The sequence below is a fragment of the Marmota marmota genome, unplaced genomic scaffold (assembly GCF_001458135.2).
Source record: "Marmota marmota marmota unplaced genomic scaffold, marMar, whole genome shotgun sequence".
Lineage (NCBI taxonomy): Eukaryota > Metazoa > Chordata > Mammalia > Rodentia > Sciuridae > Marmota > Marmota marmota.
In genome coordinates this window covers 65993170-66008748 of record NW_025999900.1, presented here as the reverse complement: position 1 = coordinate 66008748, position 15579 = coordinate 65993170, and the positions used below count along the sequence as shown (strand labels likewise).

At 49.4% G+C, this 15579-nt stretch overlaps 2 long non-coding RNA genes across 4 annotated transcripts; one reads left to right on the top strand and one right to left on the bottom strand.

Annotated features, from left to right (window-relative positions):
* The first annotated feature begins 252 nt into the window (after positions 1–252).
* On the top strand, positions 253–2917 carry LOC107150654. Of its 2 annotated transcripts, none has more exons than XR_001504612.2 (3): positions 253–468; positions 829–980; positions 1149–2917. It is a non-coding gene; the product is annotated as an uncharacterized LOC107150654 (long non-coding RNA). The 2 variants fall into 2 exon arrangements; XR_001504613.2 differs by having other exon boundaries at positions 263–468; positions 854–980.
* A 9833-nt stretch (positions 2918–12750) lies between these two features.
* Positions 12751–14890, bottom strand: LOC107145777. Of its 2 annotated transcripts, none has more exons than XR_001503958.2 (2): positions 13733–14890; positions 12751–13513 (listed from the first exon to the last, which is right to left on the bottom strand). It is a non-coding gene; the product is annotated as an uncharacterized LOC107145777 (long non-coding RNA). The 2 variants fall into 2 exon arrangements; XR_007346024.1 differs by having other exon boundaries at positions 13887–14890.
* Between the last annotated feature and the right edge of the window lie 689 nt (positions 14891–15579).

Sequence of the window (15579 nt, the reverse complement as noted above, 5' to 3'; positions counted from 1 at the left end):
TCCTCTTCTTGCTCGACGTGCTGTCGGCCCTGACACAGTGGGCACTCGCTCCCTCTCTGCATCCCTCCTTCACTTATTTCAGCAACCGTCCTCTCCGGTTCCTTCTAGTCTCTTTGCTGGAGCCTCCCCCCCCCCCACTCTGAAGGTTGGCGTGGCCCAAGGCTTGGTCCTCATCTGCTTTGCCTTCTGCCAACCATCCCTGGCCGGGCTGTCCCCAGCGGCATATGTCAACAAGCTGCACCCCCCTATTCCAACCTAGCAGACTGTTCTATGTGGTTAGCTGGAGTGTTCTAGAAAATGCCGGTTGGGTCACGTTGGTTGGAGGTGTGGTTCAAATCTGTGTTTTTATTGATTTTCTGTGTAGTCATTCTGTCAGTTATTGAGAGAGGCGTGCTAAAGTCTGGTTGAAGTTGTGGATTTCTCTCTCCTTGTAGTGCAATCAGTTTTTGCTGTTTGGAAGCCCTGGTGGTAGGTACATACACATACAGCATGCTTGTGTCCCTTCCTGAATTGACACCTTTTTTATTTGAAATGTCTCTGTTTCTGGTAATATTGTTTGCCCTAAAATCTACTGTCTGATTTTAACACAGCCACTCTAAGTCTCTCTTGATTGGTGTTAGTGTGGTATCGCTTCTTCCATTCTTTCCTGTTAACCTCTCTGTGTCTTTTTATTTAAAGTAGGTTTCTGGGTGGCAGCATATTGTTAGTTTTTGCTTTAAAAAAAATCTGATGATTTCTGCCTTTGGGGGTTGATTATGGATATGGGTGGTGTTTAAGCCTACCATCTTGCTATTTGATTTCTATTTGTCCCATTTATTCTCTGTCCAGAATTGAACTCTGATCCCTCTCACAGCCCTGAAATCCTGCCTCTCCCACCTGCCCTGCTGCCTCATGAGCTCCAAACCCCACCTGCCTCCCAGGACTGCTGCCTGAGCTGCCTGCAGGCTGTTCTCCATAGCAGAGGGACTGGTCTTCATAAGGTAAGTCAAAGTCATCTCTTCTATGTCCAAATGCTCCTGTGGCTTCTCCTCTCACCTGGGGAAAACCACCCCAGAGCCTGCTCACCTCTGCGTTGTTCCTGGGTCACACCAGCCATGCCTTAGCCTAATGTTTTTCCTCTTTCTCTTTCTGGAATGTTTTTCTTCCAGGATCTTCGGTGGCTCACTCCTCCCACCTCAACCCATGCTCAGGCCTCTGCTGAAGTCCCCCTGAGGGAGAGGAGGCCTGTTTGAACACCTTCTCCAAAATAGCACCCCCACCATGCCCCCCTTGCCTGGCTCTGTTTTTCTTCCCAGCTCCTTTCTTTGAAGTACACATACTTGGGTTTTTAGTTCATGATCTCTGTCCCGCAACTAGAACGCAGTTCTCCAGTGAGCTGCGTGCTCTTGGCCTGCACCAGCGCTGACGATGCCGTTCTGCTTGCCAGTCGTGTGAGTGCAAGAGCTATTTGGGGCATGAGTCAATGAACAGGGTACTTTCATCCCCAAGGCGAATTACAGGGTGAGTCTAAGAGAACAGAGCCTAATAAGATACACTCCTCGTGGGCTGTGGCTGTGGCTCAGCAGTAGAGCGCTTGCTTAGCACGCTCACGAGGCCCTGGGTTAGATCCTCAGCAGCACATAAAAATAAATAAATAAAAATAAATGTATTGCGTCCATCTACAACTAAAAAGTAAATATATAAAAAAAGATAAGCTCCTTGGTGACCAAGCAAACACAGCAAAACTGATTTGTAGAACCCCCCCCCCATGGATTACTTCTGTGAAATTAAAGATGTGCACTAAGCACATTGACATCACGTACCCATCAGTTCCTGGTGGGATCCATCCCAGGCTCCCTAGTTTTTCTCCATCCATAGTTGGAATGGCAACCAGGATGCATTTCTTCAAGACTTTGAAAAGAAGTGACACAAATACAAAGGTCTTGAGGGATATCTGGAGATTTGGGGGATGCCTACGATGGGTTGAATTGTATTCCTCCAAAAGACCTGAGCCCTGTATCTGTGAACGTGACCTTATGTGGAAACAGGGTTCTTGCAGATGTCACTGAGTTGAGATCAGTCTGGATCAGGGTTAGCTCTACATTCAGTGACCAATATTCTTCTCAGGAGAGGGAAATATGGACCCAGATCCGTGAATACACACAGGACGAGCACCGTGAGCTTGGAGACATGCATCTGTAAGCCAAGGTACACCAAGGGTGGCCGGGACCCAGGAGAGAGGCTTGGAGCAGATTCTCCCTCTGGACTCCTGTGGGAACCAACCCTGCAGACTTCTAGGCTCTAGACCTGGAGAAGAATCCATTTCTCATGTTTCAGCCGCATGCTCTGGGGTGCTTTGCTACAGCATCCCTAGGAAACCACCAGGGCTACATTCCAGGGGCAGCTCAGTACTTTGACCAGAGCGACAGTCCTACACCATGGGAACTGTCAAGCAGGCAACTGAAAGATCACGTGATGGGAGAGGACTCCATCTGCCAGGACATGGAGTTGTCTGGGATGTCCTGTGGCTGTGGGATAAACCACTGCGCTTCCAGACAGAGTGGGAAATCCATCTGTCCTGCATTCCTCAAAAAACAGAATGGGTCGAAGGCCTGTGCGTTTGATGTGGCCCGGAGACGATGACTTTGGTGAGTCCCTCTGTGTGATGGCTGTGGCTGCTCTCAGGGCCTGCAGGCCTGTGCTTTTCTCTGGAAACTTGTCGGAGTCCAGGGAGTCTCAGGAGACGAACGGATGGTGAGGAGTCGGCGAAAGGCGGCGGAGAAACAACATAGACACAAGAGGGAAGGTGTTGCATCTGATTCTTTACTTGTGAAGTTAATCATATATACTTTTCATTTTGGGAGGCTCACAGTATTTTGTGGTTACAAAACAGGAATCATTATTCAAAGAAACAAAATTTTACGTAGCTACAATTAGATAAGAAGAATGTCTCTTGGCTTATGCATAAGCAAGCATTTTTACTTTCAGTTCGCATTTTGCTTTGAGCTGTTTCTGCTTAGTTAGCTTTTAATAATAGTTGGAAATGTCCCAGACTATTGGCCTATACCTTGACTATTCTTTCTTGACTTACTGACTAGAACCGGCGCCGCGGTTATGGCAAGTGGTTAACTTGAAAAGAGAGGCTACTAATTTTAATCAAACAAGAGTAAGAGCACAAATCATTGTGTACAGTAACAAGAACAAGTTGCCCAGTACCAAGCACTAATCTGTCTTCTTTTTTTTTTACTTTTTTATTGTGGGTTAATCTGTCTTCTTAATATTAATTTTTCTTCTCTAGATTTTAATTTAATTTCTCAAAAACTTCCTTGACTGTTTTTCCTACAGGGGGTTTCTCATTAAACATTAACAATTTACATTCCACAGCTGAATCATTGCATTTAGAGCAAACAGATTTATTCTTTAGAAGTAGTTGCATTAATTGGGCAAGTCATGTTTTTTCCTTCATACTTAATGGTCATATGAGAAGTTACAATTACACTTATTAACAGAAATGCAAAAACAAACCATCCCATTCCCTGAAACATGCTGTGCTCCTCCAGAGGATGGACACCGTGCGCCATCCACCTCAGTAGGGCCTTGCCTTTGCCTGAATCAGGGGAGGGGTGCAGCAGACGCTGAACACAGTCTGGTCCTTGACTTGAGGACCTGCAATGTTAGCCTCCTCCCCTGGATGCCTCTGGCAACTCGGCCCCCCCACGAAGCGTTCCCTACATCACCAGCTGAGGGATGCCCCTCTCTGGTCAGCTTCCTGGGACTTTCTGAATGGTAACTCATGGCTTTCTCAGTCACCAATCTGTCCCATGTGTTTGCATCAGCAATAAATGTCGTGACCAGGTGGAGGTGTCTGACGTGATCTTTGCACTGTAGTCACAGAGCCAAGTGAGTAAACTCCAACACACGCCATCAAGGAACGCAAGGGTCATCACTGCAGTAGAGGAGGCTTGATGTGACAAGCAGCAATCTAGTCTTGGGGCTGCAACCATGTTCCCGTTAGATCTTCATCAAAGGTGAGCTGTGGCTCTGCTCTGGTCATCTTATTCTGAGGGCCAGGCTGGTTGAAACTGTTAGTTGTAGATGGACACAATATCTTTATTTTTATTCGTTTATTTTTTATGTGGTGCTGAGGATCGAACCCAGGGTCTCACCCATGCGAGGCAAGCGCTCTACAGCTGAGCCCCAGCCCCAGCCCAAGAGATTGTTGCCCTTTTATGGCAGAAGGAAAAGAGTGATGTGGAGAACCACCATTGGCCCTGAGGTTCATGCTTAAAAGTGCCATGTGTCATTTTGCATTGTTTTTTTTTTTTTAAAGAGAGAGAGAATTTTTAATATTTATTTTTTAGTTTTCGGTGGACACAACATATTTGTTTGTATGTGGTGCTGAGGATCGAACCTGGGCCGCACGCATGCCAGGCGAGCGCGCTACCGCTTGAGCCACATCTCCAGCCCTTGCATTGGTTTTATTGGTCAAGGTAGGTCATGTTGCCAAGAATGATGTGAGTGAGAAGGGTGTGTTCTTCCCACAGGGAGAGGAAATGAAAGGCCTCAGTGACTCCACGGTCTGTGAGGTTCCCTGTGGGACTTTTAGGTTATACTATATGTTTGAAAATCACTGCAGGGTGAGAAATTTTTGCGTACTAACTACTGGGTGATAACTTTTTAAATGTTCATTTTCCTTTTGAATCACCCTATCTAATAATGCCCTTGTTATGTGCTTACCGAGAATGCATGTGTCAAAATCAACTCAAGGCAGATCAGAGTAGGCACTAGAACAGAGACGCTGCACCTAATTGAAGAAAAAATACACCAGAATCTTCATCATGTCAGCTTAGGACCTGACTTCCTTAGCAAGACTCCTAAAGTGCAAGAGGTAAAATCAAGAATCAATAAATGGGATGAATTCAAACTAAAAAGCTTCCTCTCAGCAAAGGAAACAATCAATAATGTAAAGAGAGAGCCTATAGAAGGGAGAAAAGTCTTTACCACATGCACCTCAGATAGGCCACTAATCTCCAGGATATATAAAGAACTCAAAAAATTAACACCAAAAAAACCCCTCAGATAACCCAATCAATAAATGGGCTGATGAACAAAACAGACACTTCACAGAAGAAAAACTACAATTTCTCAACAAACATATGAAAAAATGTTTATTGGGGCTGGGGCTGGGGCTCAGCAGTAGCTCACTTGCCTGGCATGGGTGAGGCACTGGGTTCAATTCTCAGCACCACATATAAATAAATAAAATAAAGGTCCATCAACAACTAAAAAATCATTTAAAAAATCGTTATCATCTCTAGTAATTAGAGAAATGCAAATCAAAACTACTCTAAGATTTCTTCTCACTCCAGTCAGAATGGCATTTATCAAGAATACAAGCAATAATAAGTGTTGATGGGGCTGTGGGGAAAAAGGCGCACTCATACATTGCTGGTGGGACTGCAAATTGGTGCAGCCACTATGCAAAGCAGTATAGAGATTCCTCAGAAACTTGGAAAGGAACCACCATTTGACCCATCTATCCACTCCTTGATTTATACCCAAAGGACTTAAAATCAGCAAACTACAGTAACTCAAACACATCAATGTTTATAGCAGCTCAGTTCACAATAGTTAAACTATGGCACCAACATTGATGCCTTCAACAAATGAATGGATAAAGAAAAAGTGGTACATACACAATGGAATATTACTCAGCCTTAAAGAAGAATAAAATTATGGCACTTGCAGGTAAATTGATGGAACTAGAGAATATCATGCTAAGCGAAATAAGCCAGTCCCCCAAAACCAAAAGCTGAATGGTTTCTCTAATAAGTGGATGCTGATCCACAATGGGCGGGGGGTAGGGAGGAATGAAGGAACTTTGGTTTGTGCAGAGGGGAGGACGGTAGAATGAGACAGACAGTATTACCCCATATACATGTATGATTATACCACTGGAGTGACTCTGCACCAAGTGGAGCCAGAGGAACGAGAAGTTGTGTACAGTGTGTCCAAATGCATTCTACTGTAAAAATAAACAAACAAAAAACTTATGTCGATCTCCCTTTTATGCTAGTGTGCGTGTTGTAATCATGTCATTCCATTCACTTTCCTGTAAATCCATGAAATTGGAATGCAAAAACACTTGCTGTTTCCATGAAAACAGTGGGGCGCTAAGGCAGGTACCTGGGAAGTGCTGGCGAGTCCCACAGCTAAAAGTCCTAGATCACGGATGCACAGCACAATGCTGCAGGCTGCTCCCCTGGAGCTCTTCAGTCTCACTCCACTTTACAGACCCAAGACTGAGAATGCACCTGACATCTCGGTGTGTGGGTTGTGTGTGCAAGTGCTGTGGCATTCAGATTGGGGGATTCAGCTTGAAATAAAAGGGTTTGCTTCATATTTAAAAAAAGGCTGTTGGGTCATGTGGCCTTCAAGGGAGGAAACAAATCACTCCAGGTATCTCAAATAGAAAGGAATTTTTAAAAATGTGGTGTTGGGTGTGGTGGCCATGCCTGTAGTCCCAGCAGCTCAGGAGGCTGAGGCAGGAGGCTCTTGAGTTCAAAGCCAGTCTCAGCAAAAGAGAGGTGATTAGCAATTCAGTGAGACTCTATCTCTAAATAAAATACAAAATAGGGCTGGGATGTGGCTCAGTGGTGGAGTGCCTCTGGTTTCAATCCCTGGTACCCCCCCCCCCAAAAAAAAATAAGTAGAAAATATGGTGCTAGGGATCAAACTCCGGGCCTTGTGGCACATGCCGAGCACATGCCTTGTCATGCAGCCATACCCCCAGCCCCGAGGAGTTTCACACAGGTCGGGTCCTAAGTGTGAAGACCCCCATGGTGGCTGCGATCCCCTGGCTGTCAGGGGACTGCTCCTGACCCCTGTGACCTGTTCCACATGATGAAACTATGCCCAGTCACTGCCAGCCCACGCGCCTGCCTGAACCCTCTGTCCTCTGCTTAATTGGTGAAGCCTAATTTCCATCAAGCCCTAGCTATAAAAGAGACTGGGAAATCTAGGTCTTTTTAGTTTTCCAACCTCCCTGGAGAGAAAATGGGTGAAATGAAAGTTGAAAGATCCTCTGTTACAAATGGCAAATGAATTAATATTCTTTTATGTATTTAAATAAAAATGGTTTAAAGTAGCAGACTCTCTAGTAATAGCAATTTTTTATTCTCAGCTTTAACCAACATTTTGTTATTAATGGTCAGGTCCAAATGCACCAGTGATAAGGCCTTACCAGAATTTCCAAATGTGCAAGAATCTGGGCTGAGAACTGGATGAGCCACGGGGAAGGGCACAGTGAGGGGAGGGAGGATTCCACTTGGGAGGCTGCTGGGAGAGCTTGCACTGCTGCTTAGTAAGAAGCCAGTCAAAGCCACGCTGTCTTCCCCTTGCCACTGGTGAAGGACTCTTTTGGAACGGATGCCTGGGGCACCCTGTCTCCAGAGTGTCCCTTGCCTGGCTCCTTCTGTCAACTGTGTTTGTCTCACAGACACAGAAAGTACCTACTGTGCATCATGCTGGGAGCTGAAGCCCCACTGTGAAGCTCACGGTCTCATATCCTTTACTTCTAGAACAGGGCTCAGCACAAATCCGGGGCTAAATGAATATCTGCCAAATGAACAAATGGATGAGTGTACCTAACTGATAGAAAACCAAGTCTCAGAGAGCTCACAGACCTCCCTGAAATGGCTCCCCTGGGCTGAGGGCAGCCGAGACCCACTGTGGCCAGACCTCCCCACACCCTCTGCTAGGGAAGGGTTCTGGGGGCTGGTCAGTTGTGCCTGGGGCAGTGTTTCAGGTACCCGAGGTCCTTGCCTGGCACGACTGTAAGAGCAGACATGCAAACCCGAGCCTCGTAAGCAGTCCTAAAAATTAGTGGGTGGTGGCAGCTTGCAAAATTGTGAAAATACTCAAACCTACTGAATTCACACTTTAAAATGGACAGTGAGTTTCATGTTATGTGAGTTTTGTCTCCATAAACATTGGATCTTGGCCTCACTTTTTTTTTTTTTTTTGTACCAGGGATTGAACTCAGGGACACTCAGCCACTGAGCCACATCCCAGCCCTATTTTGTATTTTATTTAGAGACAGGGTCTCAGTTCCTTAGTGCCTCATGGTTGCTGAGACTGGCTTTGAAGTTGAGATCCTCCTGCCCCAGCCTCCTGAGCCTCTGGGATTACAGGCTGAGCCACTGCGATTGACTTCACATTGGTTTTTTACTTAGGGCTGGGGTTGTATTACAGTGTAGAGCACTTGCCTAGCATGTGCGAGGCCCTGGGTTCCAACTTCAGTACACAAAGAAAAAAAGTTGTTTTTATAATGAACACATGGGGAGAAAAATAATTAGTGGGAACATTACAATTGCTCTATATGACTTTCAAACATCAAAACTACAATTGGGTACAAATGTATAGAGAAAAAAATAATAAAATGCATATTTAGTGCATTTGGAACATTTAGGAACCTGAAAATTTTTTATGTCTTTGGACTAACCCTATCAGAGGAGATCACTGTGGAGTTGATGATCAGGTCCAAATGCACCAGTGATAAGGCCTTACCAGAATTTACCAGGTATTAGTTGGACCCATGCAAGGAGGGTCCCTAGGCCCCAGAGCCGGGCATGAAGCATTCCATACTTTTACAGAGGCGTGGGTGTATTGAATACTGCAGATCTGGAGACTTGGAAGTGGTTAAGGTGGAAATTTTTACCCTGTGTGTCTTACCGCAGGTTTTTTTTTTTTTTAATATAAATGACTTAGGAGTAGCTGGAAGGGCGTTGGCCAAGGCCTCGCCCCTCCCGCAGAGCCAGGCCTCCCTGCCTCCCCTGAGCACTGAGCGCTCCTTCCTTCCTAAGTCCATCCGTCTGCTTCCCACGGCGACCCTTGGCACCTGCGGTGTCGTGGGAGGTCCCGAGCGCCTTTCCTGTGCAGTGTGTGGCTGGCGTCACCTTCATCAGCTCCTGCCTCAGCCCTGTCACGGCCGCCGTCCGCCGTCACCTGGCCTCTGGCCGCACGTGGCCTCGCGGGGTCGTGGAGGCCGCTCCACGTTCTCTCCCCGCGGTTTCCTCCAAGCGCTCCGCTCTCCGGGGTTGGAACTGCGCTTCCAGCAGCGTCGTCTTCCGGTTCCTGGCTGCGCTTTCGCCCTGGCGGCCAGGTCCCTCTTTCAATTAGGTGGTCCGTGCAGGGAGCGCTGCACACACCTGCGTCTGCAGGGCGGCGCTCGGACGACTTTGGAAGAGGTGACGTGGTGGATCCGGATTTAGGATGTGCAGCCGTCACTTACCACCTGGCGGTTTGTAGACTGGAGACTTAGCGACAAAGTTTGCACTTTATGTAATTACAACCTGGAGTCGGGCGCGGTGGGCACGCCCATCATCCCGACTAAAGGCTGAGGCAGGAGGATGGCAAGTTGAGGCCAGCCTCAGAAATTTATGTACTTACGTCTTAAAATAAAAAGGCTGGGGTACATCCCAGCGGGGGATACACCTCAACTCTGATAGAGCCGCCCTGGTTCGATCCTCAGCACCCTCCGTTACAACCTACTGTGGTAACTGGTATTCGGACTGTGGGGGCACTGGTGGTATTGAGCGTGGTGGAACCATGCCCCGCAGGGACTGCCGAATCGGCTTATTTCTCCGCTGCTTTTTCTGGCTCTAGGACTGAAAGCACAAGGGGCCTATTAGCCTTTCAGACTTTGGTCCACCCCCTTAGAGAATAGGGCATACACGGAGGAGAAAGGGGAGAGCTGGATCTCCCACCTGCAGGCAATAGGAGCAGGAGATCACAGAGCATCCCTGGACCTCAGGAAGATCCCCACCCTGGGGTGAGGACAGGCAGGTGAGCGAGTCCCAGAGCCAGCTTAAGAGCAGAGCTGGGAGTCGGGGGCTGCACCAGGTGATGAGACTCCAGGCAGGCTGCCCACAGAGGTCCTTGTACCCATCCAGCCTGGGGCAGCAGGAAGGGAGAGCAGTGACTGGTGTGACAGATGACCAGTGGCCAGCAGGCTCTCCCGCAGGGCCCATCCCTGCTCGTCCCCGACAGGTCCTTGTCCTGTCTAGGGGTTGGATAGAACCCTGAAAGTGGCTCCTGTGATGTGGCAGCCCGTGGATTCGTCAGAAATTAGGCTGTTGTTTAAAAGAAAGAGCACTGTGCGGGCACTCCCACGTTGTTGGGCGGAGAATCCTGTCTGTCTCCCAGTGCCACTGGTAATCACACGGTCATCCCCACACACCAGCCTGTTCCCAAGCTTTACCCAACATACATAATGAAATGAGATAAGTTATTATCTCCGCAGTTTGAGGTTGGGGGCGGGGCAGTTTGGAGGGAGTTTGCTAAAGGAAACTTGCAGAAGGTCTGGGACAGCAAGGCTGGAGAGAAGGAGTTCAAACTCAGACTGTCCCTGGTGCCTTTGAGCCACAGGAACAAGGGCTGGGTTGTGCCCCTTTGTTTTCCCAGTGCCCAACAGGAAACCAAACATGGGAGATCCTTCAGCGCTCTGTTCCTGTGTCCCAAATGCATACCAGAGGCTGCTCACCAAGCTGCAGCTTTGAGGGCAGGCACTCAGGTCCTGCTGTCACTGAGCCCCTTGGGTGGCCAGGAAGGGAGGGGCTGCCTACTTCCAGCGGGCCGCTCTGCCATCTACTGGCTGATCTGTGTAACTGCAGGGCCTGACCCTTGATGCTCCTGGGACCCTGGTCCTCTAAGTCTTGCTTCAACCTGCCAGGACACACGTCCCCTTGTCCAGAGTATCCAAACTGTATATGCCATCGGCCCTTTAGTCACTTAGTAGCCTTCTAGGTGATCAGATCCACTGTTATGGTGTTGCAGAGCTTGTATCAAGCAACACTTATTTTACATAGTAATTGCCCCCAAATACAAGAGTAGGGATGCTGGCAATTTAGATGTGCCAAAGAGAATCCATGAAGTGAAAGGTAAAAGGAAATAAAAAATTGTATGCTGAAGTTGCAGAGATCTATGGTATATTACAATTTCTTACTGTGCCTAGTTTATAGATTCAACTTAATCATAGGTATATATAGAGAGGAAAAACTTAATGTACATGGTTTGGTTCCATCTGCACTTTCAGGCATCCGTTGGGGGTCTTACAATATATCTCCTGTGGATAAGGAAGAGGCCACTGTAATGCCACAAGACCTTTCATCCAGGACTGCCAAAGAGGCAGCAGAGACAAACTCCTGCATTCCCCTCATGAGCTAGGTTCAGAGAACTATGTTGCTGGCCTGGCATGGTCAGATTTGTCCAAAAATCTGCTCAGAAGTTTAAACATACAGGTGTACACTTTGAAGAAAGAATTCCTATTTTACTTCAAAGGACATTCGCATTTTATGTATTTTTAAAGTTACTTTTATTTTTAAAAATTCTTATTTTTTCCTTTTAGTTATACATGACAGTAGAATGTATTTTGACATATCATATACATGGAATATGATTTCCCATTATTGTGGTTGTACATGATGTGGAGTTACACTGGTTATATACTCATGTATTAACATAGGAAAATTATGTCCAATTCATTCTACTGTTTTTTTTTTTTTCATTTTCTCCACTGTCTAATCTGGTGAACCTCCACTCCTCCCTCCCCACCTCCTATTGTGTGTTAGCATCAGCGTGTCAGAGAGAAAATTTGGCCTTTTTTTTTTCAGGATTGGCTTATTTCACTTAGCATGATAGTCTCCAGTTGCATCCATTTAACCCTTCTGGGTTGTGTCCTGCTCAGGGAAATAGCAGAGGCTTCCCAGGGCTGTCTGGGCAGGAGGCCCAAGACCACCTGGCAGTTGCAGAGCAGATGAATAGTTCCTAAGATGCAAAGGGGGCTGCAGAGCCAGCAAAGGGGAAGCTGCAGGTGGAGCAGGACTTGAGGGACTGAGGTGGCTCTACAGATGCCAGTGTTGGTGGGTGGGCTTCCAGGGGACTGACTCCCCACCTCCCACAATTTGACAGCCACAGCCACTGGAAATGAAGAGGGGACCTGGATAGACTGGAACTGAGCTTCGTCCCTCTGAACTGGATGCCTGAAGCAGAAATGAAGTGGAGGGACCTTTATGAAGAGGAAGAAAGGCTTCCAGTTGGACCTGACATCCACCAGATGCTACCTTCAGAGGACGTCCAAAATGAGTGTCCCTTCTCTTCTTCACTGCTACCCGGGTGTCTGAGCCACCCCCACCTCTTCAACAGAAGATCTTGGTAGCCTCCTCGCCAGCCTCACAGCTCCTGGGGGGCTTCCTAGAGTTCATTCTCAATAGCCAGAGAGTGCCTGTTAGCTGGCAGGGCTGGGCAGGGCAGCCAGGCTGAGAACCCTGCAGTGGTCTCTTGTTGCTGAGTCTCCCTGTGGCCACCTACTTCCTCTCCAACCATCTCCTACTACTCAAACCATGTTCATTCCACTGCAGGACGGCAACTTTTACAGGGTCCTCGGCACACTGTGCCCTCTGTAAGTCTCTTCCCTCACTTCCTTCAAAGTCACCTTAGGCCTTCTCTGCTCCTTTTGCAAATATCCTCCCACTTCTTGGACCATTCCTACCCGACTCCCTAGCTTTATTTTTTCTCCTGCAGCAGGAACTTCTGACAGTATGGTGTGTGCTTTGCTGGGGATGGAACCTGTCGCATTGCACGACTAAACACTCAAGTCACTCCAGGTGAACTGGGCTGCACGAAATAACCAGAAACAGAGAAATATCTTTTTCTTTGGGTCCTGTGACAGCTCCTATGACCTTAAGGGTCCATGGAAAGAGAGGGAGAAGCACGTGCTGAACCCCTTTATTGGGAAAAAGCCAGTCAAATGAGGCAAGGGGTAGGATTACAAGGGAACAGGTGAGTGTAGCTCAACCCCTCTGGGTGCTGTCGCCAGAGTCACAAGTCATGGCACTACTGTGCCAGACCACAGTGATCTTTCAGATCCCCGTGGTGCAGCAGGAGTTAAAGGTGCGTGCATTTGGAGTGGCTCTCCACAGGAACCCAGGGCTTTGCCCATGCTAGTCAAACACTCTACCACTAAGCTATATCCCCAGCCCCATAGTATGGTTTTTGTTCCTTATCTCTAGACACTAGGAGTTAAATTCTATGAAGACAAAGATTTTTGCCTTTTTACAAGTGGACAGTCATTTCTCTTCAGGCCTTTGCATTTCTCATCTCCCTTCTTCCATTTATGGTTTCCTGGTTCCTCACCCTCTGCTTCTCCTCTTTTGCTGGCCCTGCCCTGAGACTCTCTTGCGTCTGGTGCAAGGAACTTAAGGGACCAGCAGCTCTGTGGCTGTAGGGAGAGGAGCCCGGGAGGCACAGGCAACATCTTCTAGGGTCACCATCTTGGGCAGGAAGCAGCGAGAAGGGATGTCTTCGGGGTTTGGATGTCCACCCTCACCTCTCAAGGTACAAGAGCTTCCTTCATGGCCGGGTGGTTACAGTTTATGGGCCAAGTAGGGGTTATAGCCCAGGCGCCGGAGTCTGTGGCTTAGGCAAATCCTTCCAGGACCATGGCCTCACAGCCACTTCGGAACCCTCAGGGCTGCTGTGGAAATAACAGGATGGTTAACCCAGGGAGTGCTGGCCTGCCACATGCCCACCATCCCGCACAACGGGTGGCTCATGCCAGCCCAGGACACGGGGCTCTGCTCTGCTCAACAACCCGACTCTGGTCGGCCTTCTGAGCGTTTGGAGTGGGGTGTCCACTTCCGAGGCCGCCGTGCCCCATACGCAGCGGATCACTGCCTCCGAACATAAGCCTTACACTTGTGCCACTGCAGGACAGGGAAAGAGGGACCTGACCCCAGTCACTGATGGGGCCATACGAGGCACATTAACTGGGCTCTTGGCAACAGAACGTGTTTGCAGGGGGCCGCGTCCCCGCACGGTGCCCGAGGCCTTCCTTCGCCGCTCCGCACCTGTGTTGGGGTAAAAGGCCCGGGACCTGGTCACGTGCTCCGTCGGACCAATCCCCGCAACCGGAAAGGGGAAGAGCAGTGATTGGCCCACCCGGCGCGGGGGCGGAACCCCGGTCAGAGGGGAGGAAGGGGGTTCTCCCGTCCTTCGATTCCGCGGTCCTCGTGATTCTCGTTCTCTCGCGAGACTCGGCGCCGGGAGGGGCCTCTAAGCTCCACAATGCACCGGGCGGGGCGGGGCGGGGCAGTCCCGTATTGGCGCGGCGCGGAGCGCCGCGCGAGTCATTTTTCCGAGCCCGGTCTGGGAGCCGCGCTCTTCCCCTGCTGTTCAGCGCTCGCCTCCCGAGCCTTGCTCAGTCGCCTCCCCCTCGACCGCCTGGGAAGCCTGCGGCTCTTTGCTCTCTGTCACCGCCTGGCTTGCGCTCCGAGCGCCCATTGTTTTCGCTCCTGCCGGGCGGGGGATGTAAGCCGAGGCCCTCAGTGGGCTTCTGGGGGCTGCGACCCCCTTCAGTTACATGCAACGTGTGGGCCGCCTAGGTGCTTCCGTCAGCCCGAGGCGCCGGGACCCTCCCAGGGCCTCTCGGTCCACCTGCGTGCCGTCAGCACAGGGCCTGCCCCAGGTGCCCATAAAACGGAAGCGAACCTGGTGTTTCGTTCCCGGTGCTCTCTCGACCCGCCGGCTCCTGGGGGCGCGCCCTCCTCCCGGGATCGTGCCCCTCGCTCAGCCCCACAGTTTCCCGTCCTTTCTTTGATCAGACCTCGATTGAGCCTGTGAGGAGGGGGCGGAGGACCCGGCAGCTGGGCACTGTATCCGCCAAGCTCAAGGTCTGGCAGGGGAGGAGCTGTGAGCCCCCGAGGGGCCTGCACCGGAGAATCTGAGGCTCAGGGATGGGCCGCCAGTGGCCAGGTCAGGGCTCGAGGCAGGCTAGGGTTGGAAGGCTCATGGGTGAGATTGGGCCTGTCTCCCGAGGAAAGTGGAGAAGGCCTTGAGGCCAGGGTTCCGGGTCCTTAAGGATGATAGGCAGGATTGCGCAAGATTAGAAGGGTGTTTTTGGAAGATCCCTCTGGCTGCGGCGGTGGGTCACGTGAGAAGGAGTGCAGACTGGAGGGAGCTGGGCAGGCAGAGGTGGGAAAAGAAACAGCCTGAGCGAAGGGTGGGTGTAGAATTGTGAACATGTGCGGAGCCTTTCTGGCTTCAGTTCTCCCATCTGTACAGTGTGGGACTTGGAATCCTTCTTTAAATTCCTCCCACCTCTGATTCAAATTTAGCAACATTTCAAGCAGGTGAGAATTTACAGGCGGTTAAAATGGGAATGATAATGGGAAGGAAGACACATGAGAGCTTGAGAGAGGGAGGAAACAGACACCGTGGGGTCATTGGGGGAGAGGTTTTTGAGGGGCGAGCAGGACCCAGAGCCTCCAGGTCAAGATAACTATTCTCAGATTCAGACCCCTGAGTGTTCTGCTGTGTGACCTTGTACAGTTCACCCAGTTCTCTGTGTCTCAAGATTCTGCCTCTGTAACATGGGTACTAGTGATCCACATCAGTACTAAGTGACATTCTTACTAGCACAATACTACTGCCAAGTGACACTGGGTTTTAGGCGGTGTCATAGGGAACTGCAACTCAGAAACAAACAAACAAACAAACAAACATGCATTTACTTAAATCTTCTTTGGGAAAACACACAGACTG